We start from the raw sequence: 15,846 nt of genomic DNA, 5'->3' as shown, positions 1-15,846 counted from the left end.
GGGGAGCTGCCGCAGGGCTCGGGGAGGGGGGAGGGCGCAAGGTGGAAGTTTCGCCTAGGGTGCGAAACTTTCCTTGCATCGGCCCTGACTAGAGCTAGACAAATAACTGATTTTTTTATTTCAGTGGGCAAACCAAACATTTAAAAAAATCATTTTGGATAAAACAAATGAAGTTTTGAGTTTTTGTCAGTGAAAACAAAAATACATCACTAATTATAAAGTTTAGTCTAGGAATTCATAGCTAACTAGCACAGCCTTCAGTGGAGCCAGAGAAGACTTCACAAGAATTATTCAAAGCAAGCTAGAAAATTCCCTGATAGCAGGTATACAGCCAGGGCCCCCCTGGTGAGCTGTATACTTCAGATGTTCCGCACAATGGTTTTAGGCATATGACTTGAGATAGCAGAGGAACATGGAGAGAAGAGTTCAGAATTCCCTCCCGCTTGCCTTTGGCATTTTCAGTAGGAGCTCTTTTTTCTTTGTACAGCATAAAAGATAAAATGGCAAAGAAGAAATATAAATTGATGTGGCTTCCTCTGCTTTAGTATTTCCAGTGTTCATGTTCATCCAGCTTAATGCCAAGCACTAGCACCCATCCTCCTGTTTCCTTTACTTTAAAATGCATTCTTTCAGGGCCGGCTCCAGCATTTCTGCCGCCCCAAGCCAAAAAAAAAAAAAAAAAGCTGCGATTGGCGGTGGCAGTTCAGTGGCAGGTCCTTCGCTCCTAGAGGGAGTGAGGGACCTGCTGCCCCCGAATTGCCGCAGGTGCCGCCCCTCTCCTTTGGCCGCCCCAAGCACCTGCTTGTTAAGCTGGTGCCTGGAGCCAGCCCTGCATTCTTTACCATTCTAAAGCACATAGAGTTGAATGATTAATCAGAAGTCAAACCCTTCACCAGTCAACAGCTATGATTTTGTTGAGTGGGTTCACGGTCCTTTCAATTTGCTTTTCACAATTATATTCACAAGTGCAACTTGGTACTAATGTCCTCAAAGTGAGTTTTGAGTTCCTGCAAAAAAAAGCAGTTAATACAATATGCACTGATCCTGCAAGGTTCTGAGCACCTCCTGTGATGTGCTGTGAACACCTTACAGGCTCAGGCCTCTGGTGTCCAAACAAATGAGTTAAGTGTATCAATAGCTTATAAAGATTAAGTTATGCAGTCAGGAAATCATTATATGATGTAACTGACTAATAGTGTAGGCCCAATAATATAAAAATACTCAAAGAAATGTGTCCAATGAATAGTATGACAATAATCTATAGGCTGAATTTTTTTCGCATAAAATACAAATAATTTCAAATAAAATAGACTTTAATTATATTCAGTTGCATCCCCTACCCTTCATCTGCTTCTCTCTCTAGAACATAAGACTTTTGTCGGGGATTGTATTTTCTCTGTTCAGATAGCCCAACACAATGAGACCCCAACTCTGACTGAGGCCTTTGGGTGATACTATACTATAAATACATACTGCTACAAGAAAACTCATGCAACTTGTCAATCAATTAATTCAACACACAATTTTGTTTTGCACTTGTGAAAATCGGGCACACAATGCCAACATTTATGCACATGCAATTTCAGCCTCTCTACTTGAGAGTAACTATATTGATCCATCTCTCCAGGGACAAAATAACTTTATGATCATTAGGAAGACAATATATTTGAAATGGGATGCAGATCCAAATGTTATGGCTTGGGAATAAAAGATCCTCAAACATTGGGGGTGTTTAAAATCTGGGACTTGGGCTCAGGCATGCATACCTAGAAAGCCAACTTGATACTTGGCTTTTACTAAGGCCTAACGTACCTCCTAACTTCAAATAGAAGTTTGGATTGGCATTATAAATAAAAACAACTCTTATAAACTGCCCCATTCAAGGAGCTCTGAGTAATTCATAATTAAATCATAAAATGATTTAACTATTACCAAAATACATGGATACATAGGCAATCATATACAAAAAGAGAAGGATTCTAAATATTAGTTTACTATTGTAATGCCAAAACAGTTCCAAGGAAACTTTCCAAATTTAAATAGGGAGGGATGGGATGGTACAGAGATGCAGGGTGCTGAATTTTACTTTGTAGGGGGTCACCAAAGCAAAAGCACGATCTCCTGCCAACTGCAGTTTAATAGAATTCCCAAAAGGTGGGGGTGTGAGTATAGACACCCATAAAAGTAAACATCAAGGAGTTCTTGAGCTGTCAGTTCCTTGGTTGAAATAGCATTGGTGCAGGCTATGTTCAAATACCTTTGTTGGTCACAACTGCCCTTGTATCATCCATGGAGAAGAGTAATCCTCTTTTGCTGCAAGATGATCATGAGATAGATAAGGGAGCAGCCTGACCAAACATGCAACTGTGGGGGAAAATGCTTTTTTATCATATCAGACAAGCACTTCCACTGAAAAGCAAGATCAGAACTAATGTCAACAGTTGTCACCTGGCTCATGACCTCCAACTGAGTCCCCACTGGAAGTAGTAAGTCAGACAAGGAAAGACTAGAACCTCCAATAACTGAAGGCAGCTTCTTTCCAAGGCTTCTTCAGGATATCCTATCTCATAATTAACCAACCCCTTTGTGCTGGTGCACAGGAAGCTACTATACAGCTGAGCTGTGCAACACACCTGTCTTGCCTCTCGTCCCTCTGCACAACTGAACCTCACCATGGAAACCTACTGCAGGGCAAGGACTTGCCCAGCAATGAGATTAATTCTATTATCGGATACAGCCAAACCCTACTGCTATACGTGTGCACTTCAGAGTGATGACAGTACTGTGATTAAGTTGCTAGCCTGGGACTTGGCAATCAGAGTTTAATTCCTGGTGCTGCCACAGACATTGTGTGACCTTGGGCAAGTCCTTAATATGACCCAAATTCCCATCAGTGTAAAAGGGAATAATGCCCGGGGAAAAAAAGCACAGATAAAGAGTATAAGTTCTTCAGGGACAGGACTCCCTCACTATGTTTATACAATGACTAGTGCAATGGGGCCCTGATCTTGGTTGTGACATCTAGTTGCTCCCATGATATAACAGAGTAACCAAAAAGATACCTGTGCTCAGTGGTGCATGATTGCTGTTTATTTGCTGTGCCACCTATGCATAGAGTGAAGTCCAACAGATCTTGTTTAATTCTTAGGCAAAATGTCCATTGATTTGAATGGGAGAGTCTTGCCTGAATAAAGACTGATGTGATTAACACTAACTGGAAGCAGAACTGAGCAATTTAAAGAGAGCAGGCATAAGTTCCTTTGTGTTTTTTGCTAATATACCCATGATTTCAGATAGCAGTTGTGCATGATGGCCACAAGATGGTGGTCTTGCTTTAAAAGTCACAAGAAAATGCTAATGAAAACTTCATAATCCATTATTAAAACGTAGGGGTTTGGGGATTGGCTGGTTTTTCCACATCATCACCGCCCATCAGCTCCCACCCCATTTCTCATACTCTTCTGAGCATGAATTCACTTGTTTTTGCTTTCTTTGATTATAGCTTTGTTCCCCTCACTTATATCATTAAAGCATTACATACTTTTAGAAAACTGAAGAAAATGCATAATATGCTTGTAGTATCTTTAAAAATTACAGACTATAGATAGCTCATAAAATGCCATTGCTTATATTTTAGAAGTCTCAATCCCGATCTCTTAAAATAGACAAAGTGATTTTAACTTAAGTCTATTTAAAAACAAACAAAAAAACCCAGTAGAAATAATGAACTATTGAGGCTTCTAGACATTATAAAGACCAAAAACATATTGGCCATTGACCAATACTTAAGAATCCAGGTTGAAGCTTTGTAACTGCTGTGTGCCTTCGGTGACTAACTCTGCTATGTTAAAGCCGAAGTTGAGTGGAGGTTTCTGAAAGTCTCCCCCAACACTGTACACCCTTATTCATCCAAGCAGTTCTTCATACAAAGCTTGTGGAGGAAAACAATGTGCAACCTGTAGGCACTAGGTGCCTCAGTTTTCTAAGAAGAAGAATATTTTAAAATATACCAGGTAGCTCTTCAACTTGTAAACTCAATCTCCACTATTGGGCATCTTCAAATCTGGATCCTAATTTATAACACCACAAAGTTGGATGTAGGGTGATGATTTGTTTTGGGGTTTTAGGTGTTTGTTTGTTTTTTTAATTAAAAGTACCATGAAACTTGAATTTGGGTATGGATTCTAAATCCCACAGCCATAGCTGAGTGGGTGTTCCTGCGTCTCTCTTCATCCCTATCTAAAAATGGACTTTGTTCTGCCACATTTTTAAAGAAACAGAATGTATTCTGGGGTTATAAAATAATACGACAGAGGTGGAGTTGAGAGAGAATAAATAGCAATTTCCCCCCCACCAGTCTTGCAATACTGATATCTGCATGAACGCGAGTAACCTTTCTCTCAGCTACTTTGCTAAAGCAACTCCTTCTCAACTTATAATTGTCAAATCCAGTTTTGTAACCATTATGGTCATGTTGAGATGACACAGGGGAAAGATTTCTCTCTCTCTCTCTTCTGTTCATGTATTCTCTCCCTATCCAATTGCATGGTGGGCCTCACCTGGAGTGACCAGTGCTTCATCCTTTCCAAAAGAAAATCAGGATCCCCTCTAAATTTTCAGGTAGAACTGAGTGAATCTTAGAAATAAAAGTCAAGTTTACAGGAGAAACTACCAGCAGGTAGGTGCAGGTTCCACTTGGGGGTGGGCAGAGAACAAACAGACTCCAGGGAGAAGAAGAAAGCCAGCAGTCTTGTAAGCACAGTGTGACCCTGGGAGAAGCCTAGAGGTAACTTCTGGGTCCAGTGCTGGCTAAGGATGCTTGGGTTTGTAAGGAAAGGAGTTATCCCCCATTTTCTGTTCCTACTGCATTCAAAGAGCCAGGACTTTGGACATTCCTTGTTAATAAACAAGATTACATCAAAGAAAATTCTACACTCCATCATCAATTTGTACCTCCAATTGAAGCACCATGAAGGCTCCAAACTTTGGCTAGCTACTTGGGTAAAAAGGGATCACTATGATTTGTAATTCCATAGTTTCCAGAATTGCTCTTCCATCTTTGTATAGACAGAGGTTGGAAGAGCAGAGTTTGCATTTGTTTCTTTCCTTAGATTTTTTTTTTGCCGTTAGCAAAAATTCCAACATTAATTTGTTAATCTTTTGTAAAGCTCTTTGCAACCTGGGGTCTAAACCCAAATAAATCCGTTTTACCCTGTATAAAGCTCATGCAGGGTAAACTCAGAAATTGTTCGCCCTCTATAACACTGATAGAGAGATATGCACAGTTGTTCACTCCCCCGGGTATTAATACATACTCTGAGTTAATTAATAAGTAAAAAGTGATTTTATTAAATACAGAAAGTAGGATTTAAGTGGTTCCAAGTAGTAACAGACAGAATAAAGTCACCAAGCAAAATAAAATAAAATGCACAAATCTATATCTAATCAAACTAAATACAGATAAGATCCTCACCGGTTCCAGAATGCTCCCTTTTACAGACTAATCTCCTTTTAGCCTGGGTCCAGCAATCACTCACACCCCCTGTAGTTACTGTCCTTTGTTCCTGTTTTCTTCAAGTATCCTGGGGGGGGGTGGAGAGGCTCCTCCTTTAGCCAGCTGAAGATAAAATGGAGGGGTCTCCCAGGGGTTTAAATAGACTCTCTCTTGTGGGTGGAGACCCCCTCCTCACCTGGTGTAGAATCCAGTCCAAAATGGAGATTTGGAATCACATGGGCAAGTCATATGCCCATGCATGACTCAGGACTTGCAGGTAGCAGCCATTACCCACATGCTACCTTGAACGTCCTCAGGTAGACTTCTGATGTGGATTGGAGTCTTCCAAGCTCTTTTGTCTGTTAAGTGCTTCCTGATTGAGCACTTAACTTGCACATTCCTTTCCCAAGAAGTGACCAAATGTTCTAACTAAGGCAGTGGTTCCCAAACTGGGGTTCGCGAACCCCTGGGGGTTCTAAGAACATTACAGGGGGTTCGCCAGAAAAAAAATCACTAATGGCGGACAGAGGACCCTGGGCATTGGAGACAGCAGGTAGGACCCGGTTGCAGGGCAGACATCCCGAGCCCCAGGGAGAACGAGGCCGGGCAGTTGGGGCTGGCAGCCCAAGTCCCGGTGGTCAGCAGGGAAGCTGGCAGCCCGAACCCCAGGGCTCTATGCGGGGCTGACAACCAAGCCCCAGGGAGAGCGGGGCCGGGCAGTTGGGGCCAGCAGCCCGAGCCCTGCCCCCATCAGTGGCGGAGCCAGCAGCCCAACCCCCAGAGCTCCCCATGCAGCGCTGGAAGCCCGAGCCCCAGAGAGAGCGGGGCTGGGCAGTTGGGGCCAGCAGCCCGAATCCTGCCCCCATCAGCAGGGAAGCTGGCAGCCCAAAACCCAGTGCTCAGTGCGGGACTGGCAGCCCGAGCCCCAGGAAGAGCGGGGCCGGGCAGTTGGGGCATCCATCACACTGAGGAAATTTAAACTTAAATCCCTGCAAATATTCATTTTTAGGAGGGGGTTCACAAGATTTCACAGTTTAGTGAAAGGAGATCATGGGCTGTTAAAGTTTGGGAACCACTGAACTAAGGCTACTTAGAAATCAAGCAATTATACAGCCAATGTTCATAACTTTGAACACACAAATGGTGCCTGCATACAACTAGGATGAACATAACCAGTAGATCATAACCTTTACATAGATATGCTACATGGCATATGTAGCAAAACCCTATTCCAGTTATATCATACATACATTTATGAGCACCCCCCCCATAAAGCCTTATGGGGTACACTGTCACACAACCTATAGATGAAGGGAGCTGTTCTACTTAAGACTGTGGGCTGAGACTGAGGTCTATGAATCCAGTACCTCAGCCAGGGTACTACTCTTATTTAATTTTGTCTTGAGACAGGCAAAACCCTAAAATCAAAATTCCCCTAAAGCAAAAATCACTACACTACAAGAGACAGCATTTTTAAGGGGCCATAGTTGGACTGGGAGGGGAAAGTGTTTGGCAGGGGGGAGAGGCAGAAAAAAGCACACAATTCATTTATAGGACTTTCTGTAGTACTCATGTAATCAAAATGCTTTATATACACTAAGTTCATAGCCTGCCTGGGACGGGGAGCTGAGGCACTGACAGCAAGTTATTGATGGAAGGTCATACATGGTGTCTGTGACAGATGAAAACTGGATCCTGGTCCCCTCCAACTTCAATGTCCTAACTACAAGACAATCCAACCTCTCACTGGCAGTTTCTCATATTTCTCTGAGCTGGGTTTGTTTCTGGTATCCTTCACAAAGTCAGTGTGCAGGCAGCCCTTACAAGTACAGAAGAAGTCAGAGACTATACTGAAACACTGGTTGAAAAAGATGCTTCTGACTGAAAGTGCATCAGATCATTATAGCCCAGGTAAAATGAGCTGTACATTTGCCTATGGTCATAGTTAATCTTTTCTTTACTATTCTGTGGCACAGCTACTCAAATCCAATAGAGTTAGAGGAAAGGGGGATGAAGATGATGGGGACGATCAACAAAAAGAAAAGGAGAGCATAGGAGGGTGGTGGTGCTAACTTTAGTCCCTGTTGTGAACCCTCAGGGCATAGGTGCTGGAACTAGGAGTGAGAGGGGTGCTGCAGCACCCCCTGGTTTGAAGTGGTTTCCATTGTATACAGGGTTTACAGTTTGGTTCAGTGGCTCTCAGCACCCCCACCACACAAATTGTTCCAGCACCCCTACCTCAGGGTCGTTTGCCTAGTGGCGCATGATCACATGAGTGAGTTCTCCCAGACCTGTCAAATCTGTTAAGACCAAGCTGCAAGATCCAACATGAAACAAAGCCCCAAATTGAGGATGACAATTATTCATGCAGAAATCTTAAAATGCTATTGCATCCATTCCTTTGGTGTAAACTCTAGATTCCCCATTTTGTGATTGTTTTTATCAAAGTCATTTTTAGCACCAAACATCATTTTGTGAACCGGATGTGTGTGAAATACAGGTAACTTTGGAATTCAAATGAGTGGCATCCCTTAACAGTTCTCCAGATATCAAAACCAAAATCGCATGCTAGATTGTTAAAGTACAGTTGAGTAGGTGTATCTCTTAACCACAGACAATGTTGGTGTGAGCCGGTGGTAATTCTAAGGTCCAATTATTGAAGAATTTCATGACAGGTAGATTCCTTCTCCCTCTCCAGAAGATCTTTACTGGGGAGGTGGAAGGACAGCAGGCCTACCTTGCTAGATCCCCCAGAAGACATAGCAATCTGGAAGTGGGCCAGCTAGATTTCCCCTAATGAGGTTGAAATGGGGAGCATGCTATGAGGGAGACATCCAAATTCCTTGAGAGCGAGGGAGCATGTAAACCCCAGACATCTCCAAGAAGACTCCAAGAAGTAAGGAGAAAGTCCCTGCTTTTTGTGGAGAGGAGGAGAACCTAGCTTATAGTTCCAGAGAAACTCTACAGCAGGGATCAGCAACCTTTGGCATGTGGCTCGCCTGGGTAAGCACCCTGGCGGGCTGGGCCAGTTTGTTTACCTGCCACGTCTGCAGATTCGGCCGATCGCGGCTCTGGGGGGCTGCGGGAAGCGGCGTGGGCCAAGATGCTTACCCTGGTAAGCCGCATGCCAAAGGTTGCCGATCCCTGCTTTACAGTTTTGCATGCTTTCAGCTTCCATTTCTAAACCAAGCAAAAAACATAGCAGTTTGGCCTGGGTTACACTTCAGGTTTGAGTTCATTCAAACAGGACTAAATGAATCTGTATGAAACAAGAGAAATGAATGCTCCTAGAAACCAATCACCCCTATCTTGGGAAGCCTTCCTTTGTCCCAAATCTAGTTAACTCAAGATGTGCTCACTCTTTTTGCTCCAGTTAATATCATGCACTCTTTCTCAGCTACTTATAATTTCTGCAGCCAAATGCACTGTTGTCAAAACCTGGTACATTTTTTAATACTATTACATCTCATCCACTGGTGTCTATGCCCTCTGAAATGTTGGTTTACATATACCACTACTAGTTCTGCTTGTCTGTCTAATCTCTTTTTAAACAGAACAGTTCTGCCAGGGTAAGCCCTGTTCCTGGATTTCTCATTACTTAATTGATAGCAGGTTTAGCACATTCCTTAATTAGGACTTCAAACATGTTGCTAGAACACTAAAATCTCAGCACCGTAGGGCCTTTTTATAGGACTTAAAAAAAAAACCTTAAAGATTTTAAAGATAAAACTTTGTAATGAGGACAGAGCACGCCAGTGCCAGAGGGCTAACTTGCCACATGAATCTAAAAGGGAACTCATTATTTCTAATGTGTTTCTGAAAGTGCATTTAAACCATTCATTTTGGCTGCTTTTAGCACAGTTTTCACATATTTCATAGTGCGGTTTCCACAGCAAAATGGAACAGCGGGTCTTCAGTTTAACACAACTGGTAGTGTCTATTGTGTGAGGCATGTAGAAGTTGGGCATATTTTTATCTCTTTTAATTTGCAGTTATGTAAAAGAAATGAAAAACTTACTACTGAACAGAAGCTTCAGAACAATCAGTTCAGTCTACTCCTTTTTCCTGTCTCTTAAGGCCTGATCCAGAATGAAATCCTGGTCCTAGAGAAGTCACTGGGAGGTCCAGATACAAAGTAGTTCTTGGGATCAGGCCCTTTAAAACTTTCTGTGCAAGTTCTTGCACCTAAGGAATGTGGCCTTGTTTGGGGTACAAAGAAACAAAAAGTCTAAGGCATGTTGATTAAGTGACTTCCTATTACTTACCTGCCAATACTTGTAGATATAACACCGGACAGTGGTGCCAGCTCCAATCCTGTTCAGACAGAGCAACAAACATATGAATAAAGACACAAGACTGTTTCAGTATAACAGAGTGGAGAGAGACACACTTTATACGTTCACTGAGGAAATACCATGTGGAGCCGTGGGATTTTATGAATGTTTGGATCCTGGTTCCTGTGAAGCCAGCCAATTCTGCAACACACTGAACTTTGGGGATGGGAAACATACTTTATTAGATAGGAAAGGTAAATAATAACTGAAGGCCCTAATTTGCATGTATGATTTTCCTTTGTATTGTAACCATTTGTTTCTCTCTCTTGTTTCCAGTGGAATCTCTATTTTCTCAAATAAACCTTCTTTTGTTTTGACTGTCTGGTTTGGCCAATGTACATGGCAGAGGGGCATTGCTGGCACATGATGGCATATATCACATATGTACATTGGCCAAACCAGACAGTCTCTCCGCAAAAGAATTAATGGACACAAATCTGACATCAGGAATCATAATACTCAAAAACCAGTGGGAGAACACTTTAACCTGTCTGGTCATTCAATGACAGACCTGCGGGTGGCTATATTACAACAGAAAAACTTCAAAAACAGACTCCAACGAGAGACTGCTGAGCTGGAATTGATATGCAAACTAGACACAATCAACTCAGGATTTAATAAGGACTGGGAATGGCTGAGCCATTACAAACATTGAATCTATCTCCCCTTGTAAGTATTCTCACACTTCTTATCAAACTGTCTGTACTGGGCTAGCTTGATTATCACTTCAAAAGTTTTTTTTCCTCTTACTTAATTGGCCTCTCAGAGTTGGTAAGATAACTCCCACCTGTTTATGCTCTCTGTATGTGTGTATATATATATCTCCTCAATATTTATTCCTCTCTGTATGCATCCTAAGAAGTGGGCTGTAGTCCACGAAAGCTTATGCTCTAATAAATTGGTTAGTCTCTAAGGTGCCACAAGTACTCCTGTTCTTTTTATGGATACAGACTAACACGGCTGCTACTCTGAAACCTTTGATTACCCAGATATCTGTTGGAGAAGTAATATAGCAAAACACAAGACATCCAGTAAATTCTTGGAATGTATTTCAGACATTTTTTGTTTCAGAAGGTGGAGGAAGTAACCAGGGGAGAGCCATTTTAGACTTGGTTCTCACTAACAGAGGAGTTGGTTGCAAATCTGAAGGCAATCTGGATGAAAGTGATGATGAAATGGCAGAATTTAAGATATCTAAGGAAAGGAAGGAGTGAAAGCAGCAGAATAAGAATGATAGACATCAAAACACTTGGAATTGGTAGATAATCCCATTGAAAGAAAATGTAAGGGGAAAAGGAGTTCATCAGAATTGTATGGCAGCGTTGTTTTAACCATGTTGGTCCCAGGATATTCGAGAGACAAGGTGGCTGAGGTAATATCTTTTATTGGATCAACTTCTCTTGGTGAGAGAGAGAAAAGCTTTTGAACTACACAGAGCTCTTCTCCAGGTCTGGGAAAGATCCTGAGAGCATCACAGCTAAATACAAGACTGAACAGATAGCTATCACATACTTTAAGGGAACATTCAAAGTGAAGTGGCTGTTAACAACTTTGTAGTCTTGGGGGGAAATAAATTGGGGGAGGGGGTTTGTTAATGGGTTATAGATTGTTGTAATAAGCCATAAATCCAGTTTCTTTATTAAGATCACGATTTTTAGTGTCTAGCAAAGTTATGAATTTAAGCTCCCAGGTTTATCTTTTGAACATGTTGTGCAAGTTTCCTTTGAGGATGAGGACTAAGAGGTCAGATATAGAGTGATTGCTTTGTGAAAGTATTCACTTACAGGTGATATGGTGTTTTGTCTTTTATCATTTTCTTGTGTGAGTTCATTCGAGACCATAGTGATTGCCTGATTTCACCCACATAGTTGCTATTGGGGCATCTGGACACTGAATGAGATAAATCACATGTTGTGACTGGCATGTGTAGGACCCATGGATTTTGAAAGGCATGTTGTGGGGGGTGTTGATCATTGTAGCAGTGGAGATATGTCTGCCATTTTTGCACCTGTTTTTCTGGCAGGGTCTGGTACTCCTTTGAGTTGATGTGTCCTGGTCTCTGGGGAGCTTACTTCTGATGAGATTGGAGGGTTGTTTGAGTCTAGAAGAGGGGCTCAAGAAAGATTTCTTTCAGGATGAGGTCCCCATTGAGTATGGATTATAGCTGTTTGATAATAGATACCACATATGGGTTCCAGTGTGGGGTTGTAAGTGAAGTAGAAGTTTCTGAATCAGGCATGACAAAAAAATATCCTGATGTGAAGGAAAGGTAGAAAAAATATGCCTCCATCAAGAGCTCTTTAATGACCTGAAAAAATAAAAAGAGAATCTTACAGAAAGTGGAAACAGACAAATTGCTAAGGATAAGTGCAAAAGACTAGCTCAAACACATAGGGACAAAAATCAGAAAGACTAAGGCACAAAATCAGTTATACCAAACAAAAGACATAGCATGTACTAAGGAGAGTTTCTATAAAATACATTGGAGCAAGAGAAAGAGGAAGGAAAGTGTGGGACCACTACTTAGTGGGTAAGGAAGAGCAAATGGTAACACCACCAAGAACTCTGCGCTGTTTAAAGTCAATTTTCCTTCAATCTCCAATAAAAAGGTTAATTTTGATTAGATGCTTAACATAATTAATATTACACAATAAGGGGACAGAATGCAAGCCAGAACGAGGAGAGAACAGGTTACAGAATATTTAGTTAAATTAGATGTACACAACTCATCAGGGCAGATTAAATTCACCCCAGGATATTGAAGGAACTAGCTGAAGTAATCTCAGAACCACTAGTGATTATCTTTGAAAACTCAAGTCCTGAAGTAATGGAGAAGGGAAAACATAGTATCTATCTTTGAAAAGGAGAACAAAGAGGACCCCTCGAATTATAGACCAGTCAGCCTAATTTAGATACCTGGAAAGATACTGGAACAAATTATTAGACAATCAGTTAGTAAGCATGAGAGCATAATAGGATTATAAGGAACAGCCACCATGGATTTGTCAAGAACAAATCAAGACAAACCAATCTAATTTCCTTTGACAGAATCACTGGTCCAGTGGATAGCACAGAAGAAATAAATGTGATATTTAGATTATAGTAAAACTGTTGACACAGTCCCATGTCATTCTTATGTGCAAACTATCCAAATGTGGTCTAGATGAAATTGCTATAAGGTGGGTGCTCAACTGATTGAAAAATATTCAAAGAGAAGCTATCAATGGTTTCCTGTGTTGATAACTTGTGGATAATTGTTTGTCTACACTTTGCTTCAGTATGAAATATATTTGAGAGACCAATTAACCAATGTCAGTCAGGTTTATTGTTAAAAGTTAATAATAGTATATAATGTTTTCACCTCTAGTACAAGAAGAAAAGTTCAATACAATGCCAGTTTCAAGAAGTTCTCTCTTCAGCATTGTTAAATTCACCTTACAAAGAAGGTGTGCTCCCAAAGTTAGTAGTATTTATAGGATGATTTTACAAGTTATACAATTCTTTACATATCACTAAAATACAACTCAGTTTGTCTCAGTTCCTTAACTTGTTGTTCTGTACCATCCCTTGTCTGTTCTGGATAGTAGCATTCCAGGTACTGGTCTCTCAAGGTAACTCCCCAGCTTGTATCAGGACAGAACATAATGTATTTTACTCTTCATAAATTTCTTATTTCCTAATGCCAAAGCTGAATTGTACTAGTGCAGGGTATTTTGGGATATAGCTTAGCATGAGTGAACAGATCTCTGGGAAAAACAGGCTGGTTCAGCTTTTATATCTGCTAGGCATTTGTATAATCTGGTATATACTGGTTTAACATACATATGTTGACTAACAGTTGTCAAACTGGGAAGATGTATCTAGACCCCTGTAGGGGTCTGTCCTGGGTCTGGTACTATTTAATATGTTCATTAAGGACCGTAGATAATGGGGTGGAGTGTATGCTTATAACGTTTGTAAATGACAAACAAGCACTTTAGAAGACAGGATTAAAATTCAAAAGGATCTTGATAAATTGGAGAATTGGTATGAAAACAACAAGATGAAATTCAATAAAGAGAAATGCAAAGTACTACACTTGGGAAGGAAAAATAATTAAATGCACAAATACAAAGTGGAGAACAACTGGCTAGTCAGCAGTCTGAAAAGGACCTAGGGTTATAGCTGATCATGAATTAAATGCAAGTCAACAGTGTGATATAATTGCAAAAAGGCTAACAACATTCTGAGGTGCGTTACTCTGGTATCTTACATACAACACTCCAGTTAACGGTCCTACATTTCTATGATTGTCACTAGTGATTCCAAAATCAATGCTTCTAATTTTATCCACATTGAAACATGATAATCATCTTACAACCACCACCAATTTCTTTCTTTCATAGGGAAAATGCTAGCTTTTCAGAGTTGATTATGTCATTCGTTTAATATAGAGAAATTACACCACTTCCTACTGTTCAATCTCAAAGTATTACTAAATATTTTAGGGCCTAATACTGCAGTGTAAATTGTAAAATCCTCCAAGCAGGGGCTACATCTTCCTATCTGTGTGGAGTATGTAATATGTCATCTGCAATACGGTAGAACTCTCATTTAAGTCAATGCAAGTTTGTTTTTTCTCTGGCTCGCTGCCCATTCTGTATCCTGTATTTTGACCTTTTCTTTTATGACTTGCTCACTAAGGACTATTTCATACCATGGAAGTTTATGCTGAGTTCTCAGCTGAAATTGAGTTCTGCTTAAAAAATAATGGCATGATTTGGCCCTGTGTCAATTTTATTCAATGCACTGTTTCACCCATCTGTTTCTTTTTGGATATGTTATAAAAATATTGTTAAAATAGGCTCATCCAACAGAATTTAAATCCCATTGGGCTGTCATTAGAATGCTGAAAGCTAACTTACTGTATACCAGGACTTTAGGAGGTTCAAGATTAAAGGATTGGTTACATTTTATCCAAAAGTTAAGCTTCTGGCTTGAAGCTGCAAATTTTCTAAATTCATTGCTTGCAACAGAGCTATGTTTTGTATAACCTTTCTTTGCCTTTTGTCGTGAGGATTGCAAAGATGTACCAGTATTTTCAATGCTTCTACATTATGGTAGCAAAATGATAAACCTTTCAAACCTAAAGCCCTCCCAAATCAGCATCTTATGTGTTACAGCAAAACACGATGGGCCAAGTTCTCTCATTTGCACTGGTGCAAATCCAGAGTAGAGTCCACACACCTTACAGTGTTATGACTTAAGGGAATTGTTTTCTCTTTAAGAACCATTACTCTAATACTGCATTCTTTATGCACTTAATATCTCACTGATTTAGGGTTCAATCCAAAGCTGGATCCATTAATACAGGCCTGTGGAGCTTATTGCATGGGGTGCCGTGATGGATAAAATTGGAGTCTTAAACTGGAATTGTGGGGGTGCAAAGAATACAAAACTGTCCTTCTGTTTAAAGACCAAGAAATATAAAATGCAGACCTAGACCAAACCAAGAAATGTATACCAAGAAAGGCTTAGAACGCTAAGCAAGGTGCAATAAAGGGAACTATTTGGGGGTTGAATAGCACAGACAAAATGGGGAGCTCCTTGTAAGAACTCTGATTCCTGTGGCTTACTGAATAGTTTGTAATAGTGCTAAACACTCACAGCTTAACAGTTTTATTTTGGCCTTTGTGTATATGCATTTAGCTCTCAATAGAGCTTGAAGCATTTAAAAAAGGAAGGGCAAGAAGTGTAAGATTTATTTTTAAAAAATCCTACTTGTTTTTGAAATACCATTATTCACTTTGGTAAGTATTTCCATGTTTAAATATTTAAGCTATTTTAATAATGCAGAATTTAACCCTGTAATCTTTCCAATGCTATTTTTATAAGATATTATGACAAATCAGTAATAAGGTGATATTTTACATTACCAATAAAAAGGTACATCTACACTGCAGCCAGGGGTGCGAATGACAGCTCATGTAGACATACACACCAGATGTAATCTATGTAGCTCATTAAAAATAGAAGGAT

Source organism: Trachemys scripta, chromosome 2 (genome assembly GCF_013100865.1).
Source record: "Trachemys scripta elegans isolate TJP31775 chromosome 2, CAS_Tse_1.0, whole genome shotgun sequence".
NCBI classification, from domain to species: Eukaryota; Metazoa; Chordata; order Testudines; family Emydidae; genus Trachemys; species Trachemys scripta.
This window is presented reverse-complemented; position numbering follows the sequence as displayed.